This window comes from Camelus bactrianus, chromosome 35 (genome assembly GCF_048773025.1).
Source record: "Camelus bactrianus isolate YW-2024 breed Bactrian camel chromosome 35, ASM4877302v1, whole genome shotgun sequence".
NCBI lineage: Eukaryota > Metazoa > Chordata > Mammalia > Artiodactyla > Camelidae > Camelus > Camelus bactrianus.
The window spans coordinates 20,015,289-20,028,838 of record NC_133573.1 but is presented as its reverse complement, the minus strand read 5'-3'; the positions used below and the strand labels follow the sequence as shown (position 1 = coordinate 20,028,838).

The 13,550-nt window shown below is 39.1% G+C and overlaps 1 protein-coding gene across 1 annotated transcript in view; it reads left to right on the top strand.

Moving 5' to 3' along the window:
- Positions 1 to 13,550, top strand: part of KIAA1217 (KIAA1217 ortholog) — a 673,163-nt gene that overhangs the window by 234,695 nt on the left and 424,918 nt on the right. Inside the window, exon 2 of the mRNA XM_074358470.1 lies at positions 5,121 to 5,275. The gene's annotated coding sequence lies outside the window, so the exon portion shown is untranslated. The remainder of the gene's footprint in view (positions 1 to 5,120; positions 5,276 to 13,550) is intronic.

Sequence of the window (13,550 nt, the reverse complement as noted above, 5' to 3'; positions counted from 1 at the left end):
GGGGAAAGGAGAGGAAAATATTGGACTCTTCCAGCTTCCTTAGATTGGAGGATGAAGGGACAGATTCTCTCAACATGTCTGTACAGTGGAGAGAATTTCCCAAGAATGGAAAGGGGCCTTGGATTTTGGACAGCAACCCCCACTGCCCTCCTCAACATTCATTTTACAGGGAAAATATATTAGAAGACTCTGGTTAATAAAAATTCCATATGCCCTCTGCTGATTTATAAAGATTACTGTAGAGCTCATAACACTGTTCTAAGCATGATTAATACATTGTAATAATTTCTAGCATTGTATACTTTTTAAAAATCCATCTCAGAAAAGAATATGCCTTTATACAGTTGCCATCAGGCACTGAGGAATACAACATGCATGCTTTTCGGGGTCATGTCATTTCTGCAGCTTCAGATATCACCCTTGTTTCACATGAAACCATCAATAGCCGGCAAAGAGTTTAAATGCTGTCTTTAATAGGAACTAAATTAACAAGACCCCCTGACCTTTATGCTCTTCAAATAGTATTTCCTTAACTCTGAATACCATCCACTACTTCACATTTAGGAGAAATCTCATGTCACATTCTTTTATTCTGTTATTCTGTCTAGTTGGCCAACCAGTTTGGAGTTCTCAAATGAGAAAATTAAACCGGTAGCCAGTGGACCAAAGGGAGAAATTCTGTCACAAAAGAATTGTTTTTCCCACACAGATTGTACTGGCACAAGAGAACCCTCTGATGATTGAAATGTTACTCTGAATCTTAGGATGTTTTCCGTAACTCTGCTCCTAAGAATAATTTGCAGTAGTCAGACAGTAACACTTCATTCATTCAGACCCAGTAGTTTCCCATTCCTCTTATCTCAAAGTCTCTACATTTTGAAATAATTTGGAGTTCAGCTGGTTTGAAGTTAATATTTACTAAGCAAGCTCTCGCTTTCATAATCTCACAAATTGGCTAGCAGTATTCAAAATATTTCAGGGGACTTTGTATTTTATTCAAAGACGAGATTTTCAGGTAATACCAAGTATGTTTATTTTTTAACAACCAAATGATTGCAAATGTTCTTATTCATTGGTTTGTAACAAAATCCATTAAGGATTTTGATGGGCATTTTTAGTAGTTACCCTGTTTGTGTAACGTTAATAAAACTGTATCTATTTAAAAATATATTATAATATGCTTTTTAATTACCTGCCCCAGTGAGTCTGAATTTACCAGATTTGACCCTAGACAACTTTTCTACAAAGATATCCAAGCAACGGATCATTGTCATTATTACTTCCCAACATTTCACAGTGACCAAACATAATTCACGATGTATTTTCCTGCCCTGCTGCAATATCTTCTCTGTTCCCACACAGTTTGTGTGCTTTCTCAGATGACCCTCCTTTTGTCTCACATGTGGTACTGTAAGTAGGAAGGGAAGAGAAAAGAGTGAGAGGCAGCCACTGGGGTAGAGATTTCTGGGAAGAGGAGCAGAAAAGATGAATAAAAATGTTTCAGAGATGGATGGACTTGGACGTATCCTGCTAGAAGGTAGGGCTGTCAACCTTGCTAATAGGGGCAGCTGGGAAGCTGCCATGATGTCATGCAGAGGCCACAATGGGGTGGCTGTCAAGGAAAAGGTGGAGGTGGTGGAAACAGCTTGGGATTTTATGTTCCAAACAGTAAACTGATTTGCACATTGTTGCATACGATCACAAATACAGAAAGAGAGTAACCAGTGAGAGAATGTGCTATGGAGTTAGGCTGATCTGGGTTTGAGGTCAGGCTTTGTCACTTACCATGTGATTTTGGACAACGTATTTAACTTCTGTCAGCCTCAGGGGCTCATCTGTGAAATGAGGCCCATGATTCCTCGCTCGCAGTGTGGTCATGGGGATTATGTGACCCAATGTGTGGGGAGCGGTGCTGGGCACTCAACATGAGCTAGTTTTTATCTTTATTATTAATGAACTTTAAAATTAATAAATTTAGTATTGATAAAAATTTTAAATCAATCAAATCACTATGTTGAAAATGTTTTATTTAGTAAAATAATCACTTGTTGGCCTGGTCAGTGGTTTATAAAAATGGAAGGATCTCAGACTTTGAAGTCAGATTGACCTGGGTTTAAATCCTGGGTCTTCGTATGACCCAGGAATCCTGCTCCTGGGCTCATATCCAGAAGGAACCCTACTTCAGGATGACACCTGCACCCCAATGTTCATAGCAGCACTACTTACAATAGCCAAGACATGGAAACAGCCTAAATGTCCATCAACGGATGACTGGATAAAGAAGATGTGGTATATTTATACAGTGGAATACTACTCAGCCATAAAAACTGACAACATAATGTCATTTGCAGCAACATGAATTATCCTGGAGAATGTCATTCTAAGTGAAGTAAGCCAGAAAGACAAAGAAAAATACCATATGAGATCACTCATATGTGGAATCTAAAAAAACAAAAAACAAAAAAACAAAGCATAAATACAAAACAGAAATAGACTCATAGACATAGAATACAAACTTATGGTTGCCAAGGGGGTGGAGGGTGGGAAGGGATAGATGGGATTTTAAAATTGTAGAATAGATAAAGAAGATGATACTGTATAGCACAGGGAAATATATACAAGATCTATGGTAGCTCACAGAGAAAAAAAGTGACAATTAATATATATATATGTTCATGTATAACTGAAAAATTGTGCTCTTCACTGGAATTTGACACAACATTATAAAGATTATAAATTAATAAAAACTGTTTTTAAAAGAAAGTCCTGGGTCTTCTACTCACTAGGAATATCATTTTTTTTTAATTTTTAATTCATTTTTTATTTTATTTGGGGGGTAGTTAGGTTTTTTTTAATTTGTTTATCTTTTTTTTTAATTGTGTATTTTATTTTGTTTTTTAGTAGAGGTACTGAGGATTGAACCCAGGACCTCGTGCATGCTAGGTACACATGATGCCACTGAACTGTACCCACCCCCCAGGAACATCATTTTTAATCTAGAGACTCTCTTCCTTTGTCAGTAATGGGGAATTAAGTCTTCCTTTATCAAAGAGTTGTTGGTGGGATTTAAAGTAATACTAATGAGCTTAGTGGGGTGACTTATTAAAGTGACAGTGATTTTCAGTTTTCAGCATTTCATAATTTTTGTCACCTAAGTGGCCAGTGGAAATTAGCATGGGGAGTGGAAGAAATGTCACAAGCATTAATCAAAGAAAGAACCTAGAGTAAGTAAGACTGTGCATAAAATGTCACCATGAATTAGTAGTAGAATCAGCATTAGAACGCATGGATATAGGTTCGCAGAGTTAGGGGTCTCTCGTCCATTGTAATACCATTTATAACTAACTGGACTCTGCACAAGAAATAACCTAACTTGTATGGACATAGCCAATATTTTAAAAGTTTAATAACCAGGGTCAAAACTGAATAATATGTTTGTGATACATTTTAACTGTGGTGTAGCTCAAGTTTTAATAACATGGTTTTTTCGGATCAACACTCAATAATGTGTTGTGACACATTTTAATTGTGTTCAATGACTTTTTCATAGTTTCATCCATGGTTTTCTTTCCACATAGCAGTGTGTGTCTCTGATATTAGGAAGCATTGAGTTGGAGAGGGTGTGGAGAGAAGGGAACCCTCCTACACTGTTGGTGGGAATGTAATTGTTGCAGCCACTAAGGAAAACAGCATGGAGGTTCCTTAAAAAAACTAAAAATAGAGTGACTATCTATGATCCAGTCATCCCATTCCTGGGCATATATCTGGAGAAAACTCTTAATTTGAAAAGATACATGTACCCCAATGTACATAGCAGTACTATTTCCATAGCCAAGACATGAAAGCAACCTAAATGTCCATTGACAGATGACTGGATAAAGAAGATGTAGTATATATAGACGATGGAATACTACTCAGCCATAAAAAAGAATGAAATAATGCCATTTGCAGCAATGTGAATGAATCTAGAGATGATCATACCAAGTGAAGCAAGTCAAAGACAAATATCATATGATATCGCTTACATGTGGAATCTAAAAAAAAGACACAAATGAATTTATTTACAAAACAGAAACAGACTCACAGACATAGAAAACAAACTTATGGTTACCAAAGGAGAAAGTCGGGTGAAGGATAAATTAGGAGTTCGGGATTAGCTGATATACACTACTATATATAAAACAGATGAAGAGCAAGGTCCTACTGTATAGCACAGGGAACTATATTCAATAGCTTAAAATGATCTATAATGAAAAAGGATGTATATGTGTGTATAACTGAATCACTATGCTGTACACCAGAAACTAACACCACATTGTAAATCAACTATACTTCAATAAAAATATATATAGATAAAGATTGATGTGAACAAATTTCCACTTGGGGAAATGTTGTTCTAAAGGATTGTACTATTCTGTGTGCACTCAGCTCACTGACATCAACTAAACACCAGAGCATCCGGCAGCAGAGAAATCTGCTGACTCTAGGGGAAGATGGCAAAGTCAAATTCTATTTTCTGGGGCTCCTCAATGGTCCTGGAATCTTCCTCTGCCTGCGGGGTGCCTGTTGATCTCATTCATGATTTCAGTATCTTTATGTTGGGCCACTCATGTACTTTGGTGGCCCAGCCTCCCGCTTCCAGTCCTCAACCCCACAGTTATCTCCCACTTGGCATGGGGGTGGGATCCAGGCATCTCTGTGCACCAGGCTCTTCAAATGATGCAGCAATCACAGCTGCCCGTCCCTCCGACAGAGGGAGCAGAGGGACAAGTCAGAGGTGGCTCAGCCTTTCATTCAGCCTCTCTGATTCTCAGTTGGCCTCCCCTGGTTTCTTTCTGCATACTGCTATGTAAGGCTGCTCTTATTTTCATGGCTGATCTAGTTTGATGTGTGTATGTTCCTTGGTAGTGTCTAACTAACGCTTTGTGGAAACTGGAAGTTAGAACCTCTAACTGTGGGCATCTTGTCCAAAGGTGTGTATGGGATTACAAGGCATTCTGTGCTATGCATCACACATGTAATGTACTCTGTTCATCCTATGTTTTTTTAATCAACATGAATCTTTAATTACTCAGCAGTTACTTGGTGGAAACCATGACATTATTATTTGTATTTTTCAGATGGAGAGACTGTGGCCCTAAATTTGTCCTGGTTGCCCTGAGCACTGTGTGTCCTGGAGACAGAGCTGGAGCCCCAATCCAGAGCCCCTGGGTATCGCCCAAGAAGACTGCACTGCTTCTCTGTGGAGGACTCTTGCTTCTCATTTTCTTTCTGGGTAGGTCTATCTTGCTATTAAATCATAAAGTGAGCATTTATCATCTTGACTGTGAACGAGTTATGAGCTAAAGTCCTTTCTATAAAACTTGGCTTCTGTTAATTCCTCCCTGAGCCCAGTGGAGCAAAATATCTGAGTTGAACCAAGAACTCTTCCTCCAATGTGAATTCATTCTGAAATGCATCTCTTCTATTTTTTGGTTTTTTTAGCCACTCTTTCTTTGAGCTTGCAGGCAGTGTCATCCACATAGGTGTTACTTTTCAGGCTCTGTTTCACATTTACTTATATGCCTGTCTTTGTGTTCAGACTCTGGCTTGAAGCCACCATAATGACTAAAGAATAAGAGTGTTCAAAGGTTATGAACGTTTGGCAAGCAATCCGTGGACCTCTGTAGGTATCTGATGACTCTGTGTCTATGGAGTGGGCAGAATGAATCAAAAATAAGATCCCTTTTAGGCCTTCCCAGTGATATGACTTTGATCAAAGTCAGGGTCCCACAAAAGTAGCAAAATTAACTTGCCAGTTTCACTGAGGTTCTTTTGCTTTGCCCAAATCAGCTTACTTAGGTGGACTTGAGAGGGTCACAAGGGTGGGATGACCAAATTGACCCCCACCTTTGGCTATACTCCTTTGGCCCCAAATATGATCATAAATCCACCAGTTGAATATTTTATACTCATAAAAGTGATTTCCATTTTGAGTTTTCTCCCATGACAGAGGGCCTCATACATCCTTCTCCATTCTGACACCACATTGTAAAATTCTGATATTTGAACCAGTGGAAGCTAGGAAAGAGAGTAGAAGGATCCTGTGCCATTACAGTCTTTATTCAACTTGGGTCTGCTTCAGTGAGCACTGTGAATCAATGCACAGCCACACCACCCATTACCCAAGAACAGACATGTCAGGAAACATGTACCCACACACATCCAAGAACTCTAGAGTCACTGGCAAAGTAGGCATTGAACTTCGTTTCACCAACTTCAGAATCAGGAATTCGTGGCTTCTGGGTTTGTACCAGCTCTGATGCAGGGAATTCACTGAGGAATACAAGGTCACACTTGCAAAACAGCTTCTGAATTCAAGGCACCAGGGAGTACCCCTTCCTTCTGTCAATTGACCGTGTTGGTGGAACCCCATCAAATAAAAGGTGCATGTGGATGCTGGATTTTGTACAGCTAGTGAGCTGGTTAGTAGGTCCTGTTTACTCTCAGCCAGAAGCTGAACTGGCCTCAGAAAGGGAGTTGGGGAGTCCTCTTAGCTCCCGGTGATTTACTCTGATTTCCCTTTGTAGGCATATGGAGTCGATTTTCTACTGTCTCTATAAATACTGTTGTGTCTGTCTCTCTGCCAAACTGGCTACCTTTCTCACCCCAGGGAGAAGCCAGAGATCAGACATTCCTATGCTGAAGCCCCATTAGACACCATAAGGGGAGGGACCAGATTTGGCAGTCAAAATGATGTGTGTATCTGAACCTTGAAAGAGCCAGGCTAAACTTAGAGTCAGTGGGCTGCCATAAATAAACTGTGTTCCTCTCTCTTTGTGTGGTTTGGACTGGAATGCCTTTCTCTTTAGAGTTGTACAAGCAGCCAGAGATCAAAGAGTCAACCGTTTATGGATGCGTAGTTCATTACAAAGTCATCGTGCTCAGCGGGAGGACGCTGGCCAAAGCACTAATAATTTTCTCCTATTGCTCTTTTGTTGCATGGATTGGGGTTGGAGGGCATTCAAAGAATTTGTGGCTACTTTAAATAACTTAAAAAAAAAAAGAGTCGAGATGAAAATTCAGTTTCAAAGGAGGGTTAAAACTTAACTGGCATCTTTTTAGGGTATGGAATGTGGTAGGAGGGAAGAGGAAGTAAAGAAATTGACCCATTACCCCATGGAATGTGGTTTAAGAAGAATAATAGAAGGCAGAACAGTATCCTGTGTAATTGACTTGCCCTTGGGTCAACATTATGGAGCGCCTTTGATAAGCAGAGCAGAACATATACAGGGATTTTTTTTTTAAGCCCAAACTGGATAATGTATTTGAAAAACAGGCTTTGAACTAGTTTGCTAGAACGTAAAGAATAAATGTGTTTTAAATTATAGCACTGGTGATGTTAACAATCCCCGGTTTGTGGATAATCACAATGATTCAAAATAATACCCACTATTTATTCAATGTCTACTGTGTGCACGTGCTGTGCAGTGAATGTGATATCTTTTAATCCTCCCAGCCACGCACAGGGAGGTGTTTTATCCCCACTTACGCACAGGGAAACAGGGCTCCACAAAGTTTAAGTGCATTGCTCAAGGTCATTCAGTCACTAAGTGGTAAGCCCAGGATTGGAACCGAACTCTGGGATGCGTCAGAAACAATGGCCACTTGGCCTATAATTGGTGTTTCTGGCTCCTCATTCCTCCTCTGGCCTCTGGTACAGGAGTTACTGGAGCTCTTTTGCTTCCTGAGCTGGGGCACTTTCCAGCCGGGATCCGTCATTCCCAAGTCCCGCCTTCCCAATTCCCTCAGTCCTGCCCTGGCTTCTCAAACTTCCACTGATCACACACAGGCCTTCTGCAGCGAGCAACCCCTAGAATGAGTGATGAAGAAGGTGCTTAAAGGAAGTACTTTGTTAAGTCTGTCATCCTTTTCAAGGGTAATGAGGGACCCTTGCTGGACTTGTTGCTTAACTTGTGTACCACATGTAAAAGACTTTCTTTGAAAGACAACTCAAGACACTGAATGAGTCTGTCTGTCCACAGGCGGTCAGACTTGATCACTGACACCTTGTACAACCTAACCTATTGCATAAGTAAGGTCCCTGATCTGGTGTTTTCGCCTGGATATCAGGGACCACATACTACTAGAATAACTCGCATGTTTGATTAATTACAGTTATAGGTGAAGAACCTTTCCTCAAGTGTATTATTTTTGCAGGAATCATGTTCTAGCTTTCCCATACATTATGTTACTTTAATTTTAATCAAAACTGAACTATGTGAATTTAAAAAAAAAAAGGGGGGTGGTACGGTGCGAAGAACTCAGTGAAGAGAGTCAACATAAAGTCTCAATGGCTGTGTATTCTGAGAGCCTTTGTCCTTGTATGAATAAAACCTGCCTCAGAGGGCTGCCACTCGATCAAATAATTCAGATGATGGGGAAACTACAACCCTCTACAACTCTTATCTTCTTTCTGTTCTTTTCCTTGTTATTACCTTTTGTTCAGCCCATCTCTTCATGCTGCTTTAAAAAAATAGTTTAAAAGGATCAGAAATAGAGGTAAATGATTGATTATTTTTCACCAATTTAATTGAAAAGCAATTGAGAGCATGACCAAAAATCCTGACTCTTCCCCCCACCTCTGAGTTTTCTTGAAAGATTTCACACATGCAGTGTAAGAAATTGTGAGTCAGCCTTCCCCAATCCTGACTTTAAGAATTGCAGAAATCATCTGCCAGGCAGCACATATGTTCTTAGTTCCATGAGAGGAAGAAAACACATTTTGCTGAAAAGAAATGGAAATTTTAAAACCAGTTGAGTTGTAATAAAGACACTTTGAATTTTGCTAACTTCTTTTTCTCTCTGGTGCCTGACTGCTTTTCTGGCCCTGAACAGTTTCTCCTGCTTATGAGGCATCTGTCACCCCAAACGCTCTCTCCCTGGGGTGTGGGCTCCGGCTGGCTATGGAGGGCAGGCATGGAAAATGTAGAATGACCAAGAGATGGGATTATGATGAAGAAATAATAAATCTACAGCAACCCCTGCTTAAATGCAAGGCACTCAAAGGCTGTAAATCTGTTCTCTTATTAAGACCTTGTAACAATTTGATGTGATAATAAACTTTGATAATAAACTCCAGACTGCTGTTGAGGGAACATGGTCTTAGCAGACAAAGTCACTTGGCCAAGGTCACACAGCAGGTGAGCCAGGCAGAGGTAAATAATAAAGTGTAGCATTACTTTAGGGAGCTCCAGGTGTACGGAGAGGTATTTCCTTATGTTCTTCTGGGCAGTTGTCTTCAAGGAAGCATTCTTCTGACCCCCTAACATCCTAAAGAACAGACTGCTGGCAAGTACTGTTGCTTCTATGTTAACCTTGTAGAAGCCAGATTCCAACAAGTTGTGGGTTTCTCTTGAAGCAAAAGAAATCAGTTATAGGGGAAATGAAACTCTCGACTCAGTGCTCTACTTAAGAAATCTGAAGCTCATTTCATGTTGCTTTTTGCCCCGCTTCACCTCTCACTGAAGCCGTTCTGTTCCCCGGTAATTGGTATTTGGTTGGTCTTGTGGTTTGTCAGTCGGCATGTTTTTATTCTTTAAATTGTGTAAGTAAGAATTGATGCAATGGAAGAACCGAGGCAGCCTCAGCCACAAAACAAAGGCTTTTCTAAACCAGCATTTCTCCCATAACATCTGGGCAGATGTTTCATGTGGGTTTCTTTCCCCAAGTATCCAATGGCATGATTCTCTTTTCAGACAGAATTTTCTTCGACCAAAAAAAACAAAAAAAGTAAAGAAAAAAAAGGAAGAAACATTTCTATGTTTGACTAGAAAATCTCAAGGCAACTTGGAAAACACGTTGAAAATTTATTTCCATTTTGTGATCTAAAGCAGACCTAAGGTGTCTCTGCAGACAGGAGGTGCCAGTTGCAAGTCTGCTGTGAGTCCCTGGGGGAAAGGATCATGTTGACTTCCTGGGAATATTTCAGGGTTCACCATCACAAAGAACTTTTGAAACATGGTTTGAAACGTCCATGAAAACGGTCACCAATGTAAGACACTTTATTGAATCCTCCAAGGTATTGCCTGTAAAAGACTATGCAATGATTTTGCTGGTCTGCCTTCATATCTGTTTTGTTAGGGAAATGAAAAGTCACTGCTATAACAAGCAAGCTCAAAATCTCAGTAGCTTAAAACAATGAAGATTTACTTATTGCTCATGTCATAGTTGTGTAAGTGTCAATTAGCTCCTCTGGGGGTTCTCCTTTAAATTGTTTCTTCCACCCTATAGCTTCCCCAGTCTCAGAGGAAAAGAAAGAATTTGTAAGGCATCTGGGGAGGTTTAGGGCCAGGCCTCAAAATAGCAACATGGTTTCCACTCATATTCTTTAGACCAGAATCTCCTCCTTAGGTCACAGCTGTAACTTGTAACTTCGGAGTATCCTGGGAGGTGTTGTTTTCCTGTTTGCATGGAGAAAAGAAAGAAGATATGCTTTCTTGATTCTTCAGCGATAATAAAGGTTTCAAGTTCCCAGTACACTCAGTTTATTTCTTAGCAAGCCATTAAATGGAGTTAACAATTTATTATAATTTATGGCCACCGTCTGACACCATAATTTTTGTGCTATCTCATGCACAGTTGAGGTTGATCCAAGTCTTCCATGAAGCTTCCCTGACCATCTCACCACACCCCATAGTGATACTCTTACCTATGATGTTACAGTGGCATTTAGCAAATAATCTTCATAGTCTTTATTCTTTCTACCTGTTGTATCTGTTATCTTCCTATTAGACTCTTAGCTTCTTGCCTATAATAGTACAGTGTAGTGTAGAATAGTCTCGTACAGAACCGTATCATTGTATATACATTGTATTGCATAGTATTTAAGGACATAAGCTCCTGCAAGAGTTTGAATCCTGGTTTCCTTACTTCCTAGCTATTTACCTTACCTAATTTTTCAACCTCTTTGTAACTCAGCTCCCTTACTAAAAAATAAACGTGGTAAGTACACACGTCACATATTTGATATGAAAATTGCACATAAGATATGTAAAGCACTGAGAGCAGTGAGCATTTAAAACATGCTTAGTGAGTCCTTCACAAAACGTTAAATATAATTACTAATACAATGAAGAACTATCATGTTAAGTTCTTGAATCCTCTACTGCAACTAGCATAGATCCGCCCACATAAGTCACAATAAAGGTTTCCTAAAATAAATAATGAATATATTTTATTGATGAAGTAGTCTTCTACGTCCACATAAACATCCTTCCTCAATGTTATTTCCTCCAGTTCCACACAGATGCCAACATTAGAGTATAATCTTTTTATTTATAATTAGGAATCAAGCTTCAAGTGGCTAATTTTTTCTTTTAAACAATGTAATACACTGAATTTTAAATGAAACATTTTTAAATTTTTTACTGATTTATAATCATTTGACAATGTTGTGTCAAATTCCAGTGTAGAGCACGATTTTTCAGTTATACATGAACATGTATATATTCACTGTCACATTTTTTTCTCTGTGAGCTACCATAAGATCTTGTATATATTTCCCTGTGCTATACAGTATCATCTTCTTTATCTATTCTACAGTTTTGAAATCCCAGTCTATCTCTTCCCACCCCCATCCCCTTGGCAACCACAAGTTTATATTCTATGTCTGTGAGTCTATTTCTGTTTTGTATTTATGCTTTGCTTTTTTTTTTTCAGAGTCCACATATAAGTGATCTCATATGGTATTTTTCTTTGTCTTTCTGGCTTACTTCACTTAGAATGACATTCTCCAGGATAATCCATGTTGCTGCAAATGGTGTTATGTTGTCAGTTTTTATCACTGAGTAGTATTCCACTGTATAAATATACCACAGCTTCTTTATCCAGTCATCCGTTGATGGACATTTAGGCTGTTTCCATGTCTTGGCTATTGTAAGTAGTGCTGCTATGAACATTGGGGTGCAGGTGTCATCCTGAAGTAGGGTTCCTTCTGGATATATGCCCAGGAGCGGGATTCCTGGGTCATATGGTAAGGGTATTCCTAGTCTTTTGAGGAATCTCCACACTGTTTTCCACAGTGGCTGCACCAAACTGCATTCCCACCAGCAGTGAAGGAGGGTTCCCTTTTCTCCACAGCCTCTCCAGCATTTATTTGTGGATTTTTGAATGACGGCCATTCTGACTGGTGTGAGGTGGTACCTCATTGTAGTTTTGATTAAACAAAACACTTCCTAATACAGCATATCTAACATTTTAGATCAAATAAAACATCCAATTACTTTTTACATATACCTGAGCAGTTATTAAAGTAAAGGAATTATTACAAAGGCCACAAATCATGTGAAAGTGAAATTCCACAGAAGTACAGGCATTTATTCTGGGGTGTTTGCCTATTCCTTGTGACCCAGAACGTGGGTTCCAATGGTTATACACGGGATAAAAAATAAAGCCTAGGACCAGAGCAGCATGAGAAGATAGATTGGAGACATAGATAAAAAGCAAGGAGGAGGATTAGTATTTAAAAACCCGCATCTCATGAAGAATTAGTGGAGATAATTGCTTGCCTCAGACTTCACTCTGAGAGGAGCAGGGAAAAAGAAAATATCTGTCTTCAAAATGCCTAAGCTCACCCTACCAGGTTATTATTGTAGCCACACACACACACACACACACACACACACACACACACACACACAAAAGGGGGCAAAATTTGAGTTTAAAGTAACATCAAGTTGATAGTCTCCCAGGTGATTGACAGGAGAAATGCAAATCTTCTCTGAAAGAATGAATCTTAAACCTAAGCCTCACATTTAGGAAAAAAGGTTTCTAAGGAACATGAGCTCACAAACAAAAATCACCAAACACAAGGAAATATGACCTTATGAACAAAAGCCAGGAGAAACAACATAGTGAGGAATTTCAGAACTGGAATTTTTATACCAGAAATATGTCAGTTTTATGTCTTTAATATGCTCAAGAAAGTACAAGGATATATATAGCAAGTATCATAAAGTTACATGACATTGAAGTGTGAAATTTGAAAAAGAATTAAATTCCTGCAAATGAGAAATATAATAATTGAAATTAGAAACAGCTTTAAATATCAGATTAGACTAACTGAAGAAAGAATATGTAAACTGGAAGATAGATTAATAGTAATAATTAAGAATGCCATGTGGTAGGGGGTACAGCTCGGTGGTAGAGAGCATGCCTAGCATGCACCAGGTCCTGGGTTCAATCCCCAGTAGCTCCATTAATATAAATAAATAAAACTCTAATTACCCCCCACAAGAAAGAATAAAAAATAAATTTAAAAAATGAAAATGTGAAATTGTAAAAAGGAGGAGGAGGAGAAGGAGAAGAAGAATGCCATATAGACAAAGAAGAGTTAATATGAAAGAGTTTAAAGATGAAGAAAATACAGTGGGGAAGGTAGACCATATATCGAATTGGAGATTTAGGACAGGACTGGGCAAATGTTTCCTGTAAAAGATCAGACAGTAAATATTTTAGGCTGAGTGGGTCACAAGGTCTCTCTCAACCCTACCATTGTCGTGCAAAATGAC